This window comes from Neoarius graeffei, chromosome 13 (genome assembly GCF_027579695.1).
Source record: "Neoarius graeffei isolate fNeoGra1 chromosome 13, fNeoGra1.pri, whole genome shotgun sequence".
NCBI lineage: Eukaryota > Metazoa > Chordata > Actinopteri > Siluriformes > Ariidae > Neoarius > Neoarius graeffei.
Window position 1 is genome coordinate 28,000,257 of NC_083581.1, and position 14,375 is coordinate 28,014,631.

The 14,375-nt window shown below is 44.5% G+C and overlaps 1 protein-coding gene across 3 annotated transcripts in view; it reads left to right on the top strand.

Moving 5' to 3' along the window:
• The first annotated feature begins 359 nt into the window (after positions 1-359).
• Positions 360-14,375, top strand: part of pkig (protein kinase (cAMP-dependent, catalytic) inhibitor gamma) — a 70,325-nt gene continuing 56,309 nt past the window's right edge. Inside the window, exon 1 of one of the 3 annotated variants that reach the window (XM_060936763.1) lies at positions 360-517. The gene's annotated coding sequence lies outside the window, so the exon portion shown is untranslated. Of the gene's footprint in view, positions 518-584; positions 850-10,680; positions 10,881-14,375 lie in introns of those variants that run through there. The other 2 variants (XM_060936765.1, XM_060936764.1) reach the window with 2 other exon arrangements.

A 14,375-nucleotide genomic window follows, 5' to 3' on the forward strand; every position in this document is an offset into this window, starting at 1 on the left:
AATCACAGCCATGCCGATATTCAGTACAACAGCATGGTCTTGAGTGTGATATTATTAATTAATCCACTGTAGCAAGACTCCTGCTCCTTGATTAGGAAACCCAATTACTGATCCACAGAGCTGATGGGTTTGCTGGGTGTTAGATTGGGGTTCAGATCTGACCAGGAGAACGCAGGAACTCTATAGTGCAGGTTAAATGTAATTAAGTTGTAGTTTATTGGTTTGTGTGCTTGTTGCTAACAGAGCCCCAGTGCAGAGCAGGCGCTGAGGCGGAGGGATACGCGCTGCAGCCACAACTCCATTTTGCGAACAGCTGTTTGAGGCGGAGCCCCGCCCACCGCTCTGTGTGGGTTGCCAGAGGAACGGCGGGTTTGGGGACGCGGCTGTGTGCTGGAGAGGAAGCTGAGCGGCTCGACGCAAACACATTCAAAATGACGGACAGGAAAGTGAAGATCTAGCCGAGGGGGACTGGGTGCAGCTGCGCGCGGATGAGTGGAGGAGCTTCCGGCGGATGAAGGTGAGTCGTGTTGCGTCTTCCCTGTGGTTTGAGCGCGCAGGGCGCTCCGGGAATGAAGCTGAGGGAGCTTCCCGGCAGACAGTCAGAGGAGCGCGGCTTGTTTTGTTTTACAGAGCACACTGGCTCTAATCTGGTCTGTGAGGTGAAGCTTCTGGTGTTTGATGCTTTGTGAAGTGGCATGTGGTTCAGTCCCAAATGGCTTTCTGCAGGATATCTAGGGCACTACACAGGGAGCGAAGGCCGAGAGGAGTGCATTTGTACAGAAAAGTGGAACAGTGTTTATGTTCAGCTCGCTGCATTGTAGTAATGCCATATCCCTGAAGCCTCTAAAGGTGATTTGTTATTATTTTTTATCTTGTACACACGTTAAGTTATCTTGTGCACAGATGATTATCTTGTTTCCACAAGATAACTTGTGCTCACAAAATGATTATAAAGTGATTTAATGTGGCCCCACAAGACAGTGGCGATGCGACCAGGTCCCCGCAGGATGGTGGCGACACGACTGGGTCCCTGCAGCACGACGATGGGTCCCCACAAGACAATTATGATGCGATCGGGTCTCCACAGGACGACGATGGGTCCCCGCAAGACAGTTATGATGCGATCAGGTCCTCACAGGACGACGACGGGTCCCCACAAGAAGGTTATGATGTGATCGGGTCCCCACAAGAAGGTTATGATGCGACTGGGTCCCCACAAGAAGGTTATGATGCGATCGGGTCCCCACAAGAAGGTTATGATGCGATCGGGTCCCCACAAGAAGGTTATGATGCGATCGGGTCCCCACAAGAAGGTTATGATGCGATCGGGTCCCCACAAGAAGGTTATGATGCGATCGGGTCCCCACAAGAAGGTTATGATGCGATCGGGTCCCCACAAGACGGTTATGATGCGATCGGGTCCCCACAAGACGGTTATGATGCGATCGGGTCCCCACAAGACGGTTATGATGCGATCGGGTCCCCACAAGACGGTTATGATGCGATCGGGTCCCCACAAGACGGTTATGATGCGATCGGGTCCCCACAAGACGGTTATGATGCGATCGGGTCCCCACAAGACGGTTATGATGCGATCGGGTCCCCACAAGACGGTTATGATGCGATCGGGTCCCCACAAGACGGTTATGATGCGATCGGGTCCCCACAAGACGGTTATGATGCGATCGGGTCCCCACAAGACGGTTATGATGCGATCGGGTCCCCACAAGACGACGACAGGTCCCTACAAGAAGGTTATGATGCGATCGGATCCCCACAAGAAGGTTATGATGCGACCGGGTCCCCACAGGACAACGATGGGTCCCCACAAGAAGGTTATGATGCGATCTGGTCCCCACAGGATGACAACGGGTCCCCACAAGACAGTTATGATGCGATCGGGTCCCCACAGGACGACGACGGGTCCCCACAAGAAGGTTATGATGCGATTGGGTCCCCACAGGACGACAACGGGTCCCTACAAGAAGGTTATGATGCGACCGGGTCCCCACAGGATGATGATGGGTCCCCACAAGAAGGTTATGATGCGATCTGGTCCCCACAGGATGACGACGGGTCCCTACAAGAAGGTTATGATGCGATCGGGTCCCCACAGGACGACAACGGGTCCCTACAAAGAAGGTTATGATGCGATCAGGTCTCCACAGGACGACGACAGGTCCCCACAAGACAGTTATGATGCGATTGGGTCCCCACAAGAAGGTTATGATGCGACCAGGTCCCCACAAGAAGGTTATGATGCGATCTGGTCCCCACAGGATGACGACAGGTCCCCACAAGACGGTTATGATGCGATCGGGTCCCCACAGGATGACGACGGGTCCCCGCAAGACGGTTATGATGCGATCGGGTCCCCACAAGACAAAAAAAAAAAATCACCATTCAGGACTTTTGGGTCTCTGTAGGCAGTAATGCATTCAGATTAACGTTATCTGAATGCCTGTTGGCTGTTTGTACTGTATTAGTGACCACAGGCCTGGCCATTGTAACTTTTGAAAGTTGACCTTATTCCAAACCTACCCTAAGAAATCGTTCTGTTCGGTAAAATTCATACAAACGCAGTTTATGTCCAAAACAGTAAAGTGTTTAATGCTTTAACACTGGTGGTGTCATATTTTCATATTATTACACAAGGATGTAATCTTTTAAATAGATATTTATAGGCTACAAACACCACATGACCCCTATTAAATACATATTAACTTGATTTTCTCTGTTTGTTATCATCCAAAAAGGTTTGAAAAGGTGAAGGGGTAGGCTGTCTCATGTATAACAGACGTGGTTTTATATGACTAAGTGAATGACCTCAGAACTGGGGCATTGAACACAGTGTTTTCAGGGGAAAGAAATGCATGTTTAAAATCATTAGTCACCAGATGATGTCACAGGTTAATTTACATGTCAGTTGAATTGTCAGGATTATTTGCATATCAAAACATGTTACATGATGAAAGGTGGCTTTCGGAAGACACCCTGACTAGAATAAAGCTTTAACAGATTAGAAAATAGATTATATCTCCTTTTCTTTTAAAAATAAGTTGGCTGTTTTTGGTCACATCATAAACTCTGTATTTACAAAAAACTATAATTTCTCTCCATTTCTATTAAGAATCCAAACAAAATAAAGTGGTGATTGTAAGTAGACACTAAAAACGGTTATGGATGAAATTACTCAGTTCATTAACTTATACATATATCCAAGAGAGTTTAAAACAATCTGTGTGGGTTGGACAAACAAGGGCGCACCGTGATTGGTTGTTGGACAAACAGTGGCGGTTGGTCGGGGGCGTCGTGGCTCAGGTGGTTAAGGCGCCATACCATGAATGCGGGCGACCCGGGTTCGATTCCGGCCCGAGGTCATTTCCCGATCCCTTCCCGTCTCTCTCTCTCTCCCGCTCATTTCCTGTCTCTACACTGTCCTATCCAATAAAGGTGCAAAAAGCCCAAAAAAAATATCTAAAAAAAAAAAAAAAAAAACAGTGGCGGTTGGTGATTGGTTGTTGGTAACAAGGGTGCACCATGATTGAGCAAACAATGGCAGTTGGTGGTTGGTTGTTGGGAACAAGGGTGCACCGTGATTGGTTGTTGGACAAACAATGTCGGTCGGTGATTGGTTGTTGGGAACAATAGTGCACCATGATTGAGCAAACAATGGCAGTTGGTGGTTGGTTGTTGAGAACAAGGGTGCACCATGAATGGGCAAACAATGGCGGTTGGTGACTGGACAAACAGTGGTGCTCGGTGGTTAGACAAACAATGGCGGTCGGTGATTGGGCAAACTGGCAGTTGGTGACTGGACAAAGAGTGATGGTTGGTTGTTGGGACAAACAATGGCAGTTGGTGAGTGGACAAACAGTGGCTTTCGGTTGTTTAGACAAACGATGGCGGTCGGTGATTGGTTGTTGGGAACAAGGGCGCACCATGATCGGGCATACAATGGCGGTTGGTGACTGGACAAACAGTGGCGGTCGGTGATTGGGCAAACAATGGTGGTAGGTTGTTTGGACAAACGGTGATGGTCGGTTGTTTGGACAAACAATGGCGGTCAATGATTGGGCAAACAATGGTGGTTTGTGACTGGACAAACGATGGTGGTCGGTGGTTTGGACAAACAGTGGCAGTCGGTGACTGGACAAATGGTGATGGTTGGTTGTTTGGACAAACGATGGCGGTCAATGATTGGGCAAACAATGGCGGTTTGTGACTGGACAAACGGTGGCGGTCGGTGGTTTGGACAAACGGTGGCGGTCGGTTGTTGGGAATGAGGGTGCACCATGATTGGGCAAACAATGGCGGTCGGTGACTGGACAAACAGTGTTGCTCGACGGTTGTTAGACAAATGGTGGCAGTTGGTGACTTGGTTGGTGGGAATCATGCTGGAGAACTGTATTGGATGGATGACTGTCATTAACATCTGTTCAAAAAGTTGCAAAATATCACAAGGTTTTTTTTTTTGTTTGTTTGTGGCTTTTTTTTAAAATAAAATGGTCACTAAAGGCGTCTCAAGAGTGACCAAACCTAATGACAGTCACTAAGTTGGCAACACAAACAAAATATCGGTCTGCTTATTACTTCTTGTGTAAGCTTTTAATGTTTGCTTGAGTATAAAACAAGTGGCTTTAAAACATTATTCAGTAGAACTTTATGGTCCACAGTTCCAACATGACCTGGTTAAAATTTAACCAATACAACATGACAAATAACACCTCTGCACCATAACGAGTGACATTCTTATACACGAGTGACATCGTAGGCCTACCGACATAATTAAACAGCATAAGATACAAATGGCAACAGGAACAGTAATGAACCATGTACCCCCTTTTTTTTTTTTTGAGAACTGTTCCTGTTCTATCAGGAGATAAACACTCCAATTTCATAGTTGCAAGATGTACGACAGTGCTATTCAAACTGTGGGTGGATCTCCTTCAGGGGCATTGAGGATGTGCTGGTGGTGGGGTATGCATAATGGATTTTACCCATGTCGGAAACAGGAAAATTACACCATGTACACAGGCTTTTAGGCTATGAACAGAGGAGCGTGTGCACAACAGCCGTGCAGGAATTTCTGGTATCGGGTGTTGCAGATACAAAATCTGATTTAACTGAGAAACAACCAAGAAGACCGACTAAGACAGGAGAACTAAACAAAAGATGATAAAAACATAAGGATGATACTAGTTATTGTGAACACATGAACATCTGCTTCTTTCTGCTCATCCAGTCGTGTGGTAGCGGCACAAAGCAAATGTTCATGTCAAACGTCCGAATGGGGAAGAGTAAGTTCAATCTCCCGTGACTTTTTGACCATGGCATGGGTGTTGGTGCCAGTCAGGTTGCTTTGAGTATTTGAGAAACTGCTGATCTCCCTGGGGTTTTAACTCTAGAGTTGGTAATGGCACGGAAAAAAAACCTCCATTCAATGATGAAGCAGTTCTGCTTGTGGAAAGCCAAACTGATTCAAGCTGACAGGAAGGATAATCGCTCAAATAATCACTCTTTATAACCACGGTGAGTAGAAAAGCATCTCAGAAAGCACAATATGCCGAGCCATGAGGTGGCTGGGTTGCACAGCAGGAAGACCGCGTCAGGTTCCACTCCTGTCAGCCAAGAACAGGAAACCGAGGCTGTAGTGAACACAAGCTCACAGAACCGGATAGTTGGAAAAACATCATCTGGCTTTGTAGGCGTGTGTGTGGCCGGTGAGTGTATGTATTGAGTTTTATGTGCGTGTACGTTTTCCAGATGTAGTGGGGCCTCTGCTAAAAAGGTTCGAATACCTAGTGATCTATACAATTTAGAGAGTGTGAGCTGATTATATCAAAACCAGAACACACAGAACCAACATAAATCAATAAGAAATCACTGTTTTGGGAATCTGAATCAAATTTTGAACTGGGCTTGCTTCAGCTTTCAGTCAGCAATTGTATTCTTTTTATTTTATTTGAAAGAACTTCAAAATCTTATCAGTGTGTTTCTTCCATTACACCATCTTTCAGAACACCGACTGATGATGGCCATCTGATTTTTTTTTTTTGTAACAGGAACAGTTCAGGCTTGATTTAAGCCTTGAGAGTTTGCCATCGATGACTGACTAACAGACTTTCGTATGACATCAGCCGTCCCCTCCCTCTATTTCTCAACCCAATCCAGAAAGCTCCAGGCTTTTGTTCCACACCAAATTCCTGGTTAAGAAAGTACGCGTTAGTCTCTGTAGAGGACGTTTGTAGGGTAAATGGTTCACCGTGTCCAAAATCGGTCATAGCTAAACCCAGTGAACATCTGTATTGTATTCAGACTTGACTTCAGGGTTCAAGCTGAACGTTCAAACATGTCCAAGTCTCTCCAGAACTTAAAGTCCACTCCAGTGTCTTGCATTTGGTCCAGCTCTCTTTCTTTCCCGATCCATTTTTCTGCACTCTTCATATACTTGGATGTTTTGTAGTGGCAAAGCTTCAACCAAAGTTTTTGAACGATTTCTTCCTAAAGAGAGAAATCGATACTTGAGGCATAATCCTACTTCATAACACTAGTACTGTGTTTTCAGGCTCTACCAGCTGTGTGTATCAAACACTTAACACACACAAAGGACCGTCATCTTGCAGAGACATTTCCGGATTGCGTTGATGGTTGCTGACTCGAATCCAGGACGTTCACGGAGACAGTTTCTATCTCTGAGCACCTATTTCAGTAATAGCAATCAGGATATAAAGACAGTTCATGGACACAAGGGCACAGTATCGTTGATGTAAAGCGTCATGCTGATGATGCTCCCTCATGCACTCACTTTTTCTTTCTCTCTTTTTCCTCTTCTCACCCTGTTTCAAGAACCTGCAGCCGGTTCTCGTTTAAATATGGAAATTCTGCTTTTGACAGTGATATAACGAGAATGAACCGGTTACGCTACTTTTCAGGCACGTGGATCAGAAGTAGGCATGTAACAATATATCACGCGCGGATAAATCGTGATACAAAGTTACGAGCTGAGTCACTGAAATAAAATGGATCATGATTATTTTAAGGCTGCGTAATTTTTTTTTCTTTCTAGCTGTAATTGCATTGTTTAGACAGCAGAGGGAGCAATAAAGTACAATAGCCAAAGTACACGTGACTAAACCGGAGGTGGAAGTAACGCCGCTCTAATGCAGTGACGACACCGAACAGATCTAAAATGAGATAGCTGTTATGTGATTGTACAAATAGATTTAAAAAGAAATCGGAGCTCCCTCTCTTTTTACAGACTGCTGAAAGATAAAGAAAAGAGAAGCAAATGGAGGCAGAAAAAAAATCTTCAGAAGTTTATTCAGAAAAGGTCAATTTGTTATAATTACTAAAAGGAATACTTTAGGCTATTTAACAGTTATTCCACAAACTCGAGTCGTACATGAGCTGATAGCTGACGAGGCACGTAGCACGGAGTTGGCTCTCAGCCATGCATGACGAGATTGAATGGAATAATTGTTTTATCCACATTCACTGGATTTTGAGAAACGAAGCATTTTTTTTTATTTTTAAGTTTTGCAAATTCAATAAATAAAAACTTTTTTTTATACAAAACATCCGACAAAATCATTTCTGCTTAGAATGTAAACAACTGGCGAAATGACAGTAACAATTTGTGAAAAAGGCTATAATAATAATTATTAAAAAAAAAAGTTCTTGCCATGAAATACTTTTCATTCCATATTTTGTTGCTTTATTTGTATTTTTGGGGTTTTTGTTTTCAAGTCGAGTTTTTATTTCGTCCTTGATTGGTTCAGCAACACGCGCCACCATTTTGTTTTTCTCTACTCACGGTATATGAGCTGATAGCCTAATAGTAGAGTAGCCAATCAGAGCGTGCGGTCGCTCATATCTAGTGAATGGAATAAAATGTATATTCTATCCACAATCTTTACAAATGTGGGTAAATAATGATTGATGGTTATTAAGCAAACGAAACAAAAGGAATGTTGAACTTGATAAAGAATTGGAAAATTAACGTTGCTGCTTGTTTTTTGGTAATAAAATTTTCTTTTAATTTTTTTCCCCCCAAAATATAGTGAGGAAATCAAATCGTCAATCCAGTATTGTGAATTGTTTCGAATCATGAACTGGGTGAATCGTTACTTGCCGACTCAAAAGTGATGCATGCAGTAAAAAAGAAGTTTGGCGGATCCTTTTTCAGTTACTACGCTAGCTGCGTTAATGTCCCCAGTGTTAAACAAACAAACACAAAACGTTGTATTGTAATAGCTGAAGGAACTTTGCTTCGTATTCATGCAATTTTTCAGTACAAATGTATTTTTATTTGTATTTGCTCATGTAGGTTTATTTCAGGCGGCGTAGTGGTTAGCGCTGTCGCCTCACAGCAAGAAGGTCCGGGTTCGAGCCCCGTGGCCGGCGAGGGCCTTTCTGTGTGGAGTTTGCATGTTCTCCCCGTGTCCGCGTGGGTTTCCTCTGGGTGCTCCGGTTTCCCCCACAGTCCAAAGACATGCAGGTTAGGTTAACTGGTGACTCTAAATTGACCGTAGGTGTGAATGTGAGTGTGAATGGTTGTCTGTGTCTATGTGTCAGCCCTGTGATGACCTGGCGACTTGTCCAGGGTGTACCCCGCCTTTCGCCCGTAGTCAGCTGGGATAGGCTCCAGCTTGCCTGCGACCCTGTAGAAGGATAAAGCGGCTAGAGATAATTGAGATGAGATGAGGTTTATTTCACCTGTTCAACAACGATACGAGCAAAAAGCTATGTGTGTAAAAGCTCCCCCTTGTGGAGAATCAAGTGTATCACATTCAGGAGTGGATGAACGATGAATTTATTAGCTAGCAAGTACGTGCTACCCAATCCCATGTCTTCATTGGCCAGAAACCTAAAAATGTGACGTTAACATATTACTAGATACTTGCTTAACTAAGTGCATGAATATACATTAACTGAAAAGAATAAGTGTACGTATTCCCAGGAGAGGATGACTTTATCTGTCTAGCCATAGTGCCCTGTCCTCACTTCAAATATACAATCACCGGCCACTTTAATAAGAACTTGTTCTTGGCTGCAGGACTGGAACCCAATGTGGTCGTCTTCTGTTGCATGCTGAGATGCTTTTCTGCTCACCACGGTTGTAAAGAGTGATTATATGAGTTATCTTTCCGGGCAAAAAAAAAACAAAAACGCTCGAACCAATCTGTCCATTTCCCTCTGACCCGCTCTTATCAACAAGGCGTTCGTTTCCACCCACAGAACTGTCGCTCGCTCACTCGATGTTTTTTGTTTTTCGCACCATTCTGTGTAAACTCTAGAGACTGCTGTGTGTGAAAACCCCAGGAGATCAGCAGTTTCTGAAAAACCAGTCCATCTGGCTCAAACCAACACCCACGCCACAGTGAAAGAAAGTCACACTTTTTGAGATCGCAATTTTTCCCATTCTGATGTTTGATGTGAGTGAACATTTAATGTTTGAAGCTTTTGATTTTGTATCTGCATGATTTGATGCATTGTGCTGTTGTCAAGGGATCGGCTGATTTAGAGAACTGCATAAAACAGACAGCAGGTGGATGTATGGGTGTTCCTAATAAAGTGGCCAGGGCGTGTGATTGTGCTAGCAGGTGAGTAATTTGATGGCTTTGACTTGAGCACAATGACGTTGAGACATGTAATGCTCTTTTTTTTTTTGTGAAAGTCTTTTTCTGGTGCTGTTTTTTTGTCCACGCCTGACAAGTTACAGCAACTATAAAGTGTGAAAGAAACAGGGTTTATCACTCGCCGTCCTGGAAGGTCACACAACTTCCTGCTCAGAGTTACCTGATTGTTAATTTCTCGGCTTGGTCGACACACCAGAGCAATCCGTTTACTAAACTGTCCTTAGTCTCAGTCTTGGAAGCTCTGATGTAGAAGTTAATGTACGCTGTACGCTTGCCATACATCGACTTTTTGAACCCACAGGAAAATTCTCTGGAACACGAGATGTTTTCAGAGTGTACCTCAGATATTTTCTTATTTCCCGAAAGATGAACGCTTCTCTTCTTTTTTTTTTTTTTTGTGCCACTAAGATCTACTGTTGCTGTAAACTGTCGCCTCTCGTTAAAAATGAATCACGCCTTTGTGGTGTAAAGGCGTAGTCAAGTGGCCTCTTCTTGGGAATGTAAGAAGTTCCTGGTCTCACACGGAGTGAAAACAAACGACGCTCTACGAGCATGTGAGACTAAACTGTCCTGGACTCCAGCCCTCCAAGAAATATGTCAAAATGTTTGACATTTGAAAAGACTCGCTCATCAAGCCTTCCTCTATAAAATAAAGCATGAGCTGTGGGCTACGTTTATTAAATTGTAGGCTGTTTGCTAAGAGATCCACTTGTGGTTATTGCATTATAATACACTTAGGTTTACTCGTTAAGCTGAGGCTTTCAGCCGGACGGTTTAACCCTTTCAGGTCCGTGATTTGTCCATGCGAGTGCATTTTGCTCTGGAGAAATCGGTTGCGATTTAAATACACGATCTCTTCATGTATGCCAAATTTCCTTTTACCGTAATCCAAGCCAGTCATGTTTGCTGTAATAATCAGAGCACGGTTGTGAAAACTCTAAGTCCTGAGTATGACCAGAACCAACTGCATTATATGTATTTGGTTTATACGCTCAGCGCAAGTCGCTTTACGCCCACTTCCTCCCTGATCAGTGGGAGAGGAGAGGAGCTGTAGCTGCAGCTGTGTGGGATACGCTCAGTGCTCAGACAGTGAAAGAGAGAGAGAGAGAGAAAGAAAGCGAGAGTGCCGTCCATAAGGAGCGTTAAATGCAGTCTTCCTTTTGTGGATTTTCTATCATCCCGGATCGGATCTCAGATGGCATCCAGCCTGTTATGTGATCAGGATTTAAAATGAGTTGGGTAAGTAGTGAAATCTGAGCCAGTGTTGTTGGGTTATGGACACTGATACTGTAAGCAAGAAAGTGGAGGGAAGGAATCTCAGGAATGAAGGAAGGAAGGGACCGATCCATGGCATGGCAGGTGCTCTTGACAAATGTACAGCTGTCCAACATCGTTTTGTTTGTAATTGGCATCATTGGGTTTGGTTTTTGGTGACATTTAATGGTTAACGTTTACAGGTCATCAGGTAGGATATAGATGACATACTGTGTCTGTTGAAATGTTTTCTGAATCGTAGTCGTTTCCCCAGGTATCTGAGAAATCTCTGCTTTATCTCGACCATAAAATGGCTGTATGCATGGCTTGACTCTTTTGCATTCCACATCCCTGATCACTGTCCTTCCTTCCTCTGAAGTGTTCACTCAGGAATGGAAAATCAGTTGATGGAAGGCAGATCAGTCTAGTCGTAGTACTTTAGTCATGCAGAGCCATAACTACAGCCATCATCTTTGCGTATTCCAGTGATCATGATTGTGTGGGCTTTTCCAGTGGTTCAACCATTTTTATTCATCTTCACTTCCAGCTTTATCCTGGTCACACTTCCAGTGGATCAAGAGACTCTGGATGGAATACCAGTCCATCACATAGCGTCATGTAGACGCATTCGTTCACATTTGGGGGCAATTTAGTATCCATAGTACCTCCTTGTATGTTTTTGGGCAGTGGGAGGAAACTGGAATACCTGGAGGAGACCCAGACACGTTGGAAGAGCATGCAACTGGAGACCCTGGAGCTGTGAGGTGGCAATGCTGTCTGTTGCACCATGCCATTCCTTTCAAAATTTCTTCTACGTAATCTACCTTGATGTGGTGTTGCGAACTACACTCTTCTGAATCTCTGCACCTGCTGCAGTAGGTATACAAACCGAAGACGTGGTCTAGCTGTTAGTACGAACAATTTCCTAGTCGTATTGGTTAGTTTGAACGGATGCCGGAAATATGGATGGATGTGGAACCGGTGACTAAATCGCTCCCGAGTCCGCCTTGGAAACATAGTGTGTAAATCATGAAATGTGTCCCTTGATTAGAAGCAACTTGAGACCGTAGGTGCTAAAGAAGGCAACTGGACTTGCTTGAAGTCCTTGAAAACGTTTCACCTCTCATCCGAAAGGCTTCTTCAATTCTGTCTGACTAGTGAGGAGTTCCAGGTATTCATCCTCTAGTGGACCAAAAGCAACCCTAAGGAGAGTCGTTGAGGTCACATGGGTCTTTGGCTCTCTGTCATCCTGTAGGTAGTTAGGGTCAGTGGAGGTCAAGTGTGAATGGTGTTGGCAGCCTAGAGGGTCGTTAGGGTTAACGCTCCAGTGACCCTAACAACCTACAGGATGACCGAGACGGTCAACGACCTTTGTGACCTCAGCGACAGTCCTTAGGGTTGCTTTTGGTCCACTAGAGGATAAATACCTGGAACTCCCCACTAGTCAGACAGAACTGAAGAAGCCTTTCGGATGAGAGGTGAAACGTCTTCAAGGATTTCAAGCAAGTCCAGTTGCCTTCTTTAGCACCTATGGTTTACGATGACCTGGATGACTGAGAACCTTCACAGACAAGTGACCTTGAGAGTTTCTGGCCTTACTGATGATCCATAATTGTACTGGGGTTCATTCTGCGTTCTTACTGCGAGCTCTTTGGATGGGCTCATCCAGTATTTCCTCCATAGCCTTGTCTCACGTGCAGCAGTTTCACGACAGCAAGACAAACAGTGTGGAATGATGGGCCACCTGCTTCCTGTTATAGCTCCATGCATGAGTTGAAGTGTGTGTGTGTGTGTGTGTGTGTGTGTGTGTAAAGTTCTGTCGTGGTGGACTCTTTTTCTCTTTATGGTAATGAAGTAGTCCAGGGATTTTTAAATATTTATGGATGTCTCAACAGAGCTGCGTTAAACAAACACAAAGCCCTAGCCTCTCTTTGTATATTACTCTGCTAAGCAGTGTGTTAAGCCTGTTTTATACGGTGCGATCTCAGCAGTCTTCCTGTCCGATTATATGATGGTTCTTTAACGAAAAAAGAAAATGACCATGTTCAACTTGCGTCATTAACAGGCTTTCATTTGGTCTTGGCCAATTCCCACCCAGCAGCCAGTTCTGCCCCATCGCAGACGATGAAGGCTAACAGGCTTCCTCAGAGATGTGTAAACTGTCTGTCTGTCTGCTCATACAGCATCACAGGGCACCGTGAAAAAGGTGCGCTATCTGCCCTCTTCCGCATACATGAGCTGCCTAGTGTTGCAGTGGCTCCTGGAGGAGAAAAAGGGTATGATCTCGCTTCCATCCACTGATCTCAACTCATAAGCAAATGATCATTTTAACGAAGTGTGACGCTCCAATTTTATTTTGAATAGTTACTAAAATATAACTCGGTAATACTTCGATATTAAAGAAACGTGGAAGTCCGTATGTTTGTCTCGGTGACCTCGCAAACGCATTCATGCATCATGATGGTTGGAGATGGTTAGTAAAATCGTTCAGTCAGCTGTTCATGACTTGCTGACTCAAGTCAAGTTTATTTGTATAGCGCTTTTAACAGTGAACATTGTCGCAAAGCAGCTTTACAGAATTTGAACGACTTAGAATATGAGCTAATTTTATCCCTAATCTAGCCCTAATTGAGCAAGCCTGTGGCGACGGTGGCAAGGAAAAACTCCCTCAGACGACATGAAGAAGAAACCTCGAGAGGAACTAGACTCAAAAGGGAACCCATCCTCATTTGGGCGACAACATGACTATAACATTTTAACAGTCCTAACATAAAGTCAGCTTCGTTGATGCTATAAACCCCCCACCGACGGAAACCCGAGCGTAAAACCGTTCATGACAACCGCGGTCCCAAAGTCAGCAAGTCAACTGCAGTCCTAAAGTCAGCAAGTCAACTGCAGTCCCTAGCCACAAAAACACCACTGCAAGAGTCCAGAGCGTCCTCCAGGCGCGACTCCCAACTGTCCACATGGGGCCGCCTTCCACAGGAGCGATGCGATGAGACTCCAACCAGACACGGGACACCAGGATGGATCAGGCAGGACTCATGAGGAGATCCCCAACCTTCAACCCAAACCCCCAACCCAAACCCCCACCTTCTCTTTTCTTTCTGATTGAGGCGACTCCCCTCTCAAACCGAGTGCGGCTGATTATTAGATTAGATTAGATCAGCTTTTAGCTCAAAATCACTCAGTGATTCGAAACCTCGGATTGAACAGCAGTCTGAGAAACACCCTTTTGCAATTTTGTCCATCTTATCTCTGCGTTTTTGATGTAAACGTTTGGTTTTCTGATGCAACTCCAACAGGCTTTTTATCTAATGCAACAGTTCCGAGAGACGAATAACTGCCTAATGTATTCCTAATGGTCTTTTGAATGAGTTTGGAGTTTTAAACTACTTTGTTGTTTTTCGTGGATGGAGTGGACAACGCCTTTTCTCGAGACAACTGCTTCATAATCCTGTACATACTAAAACCCCAGCG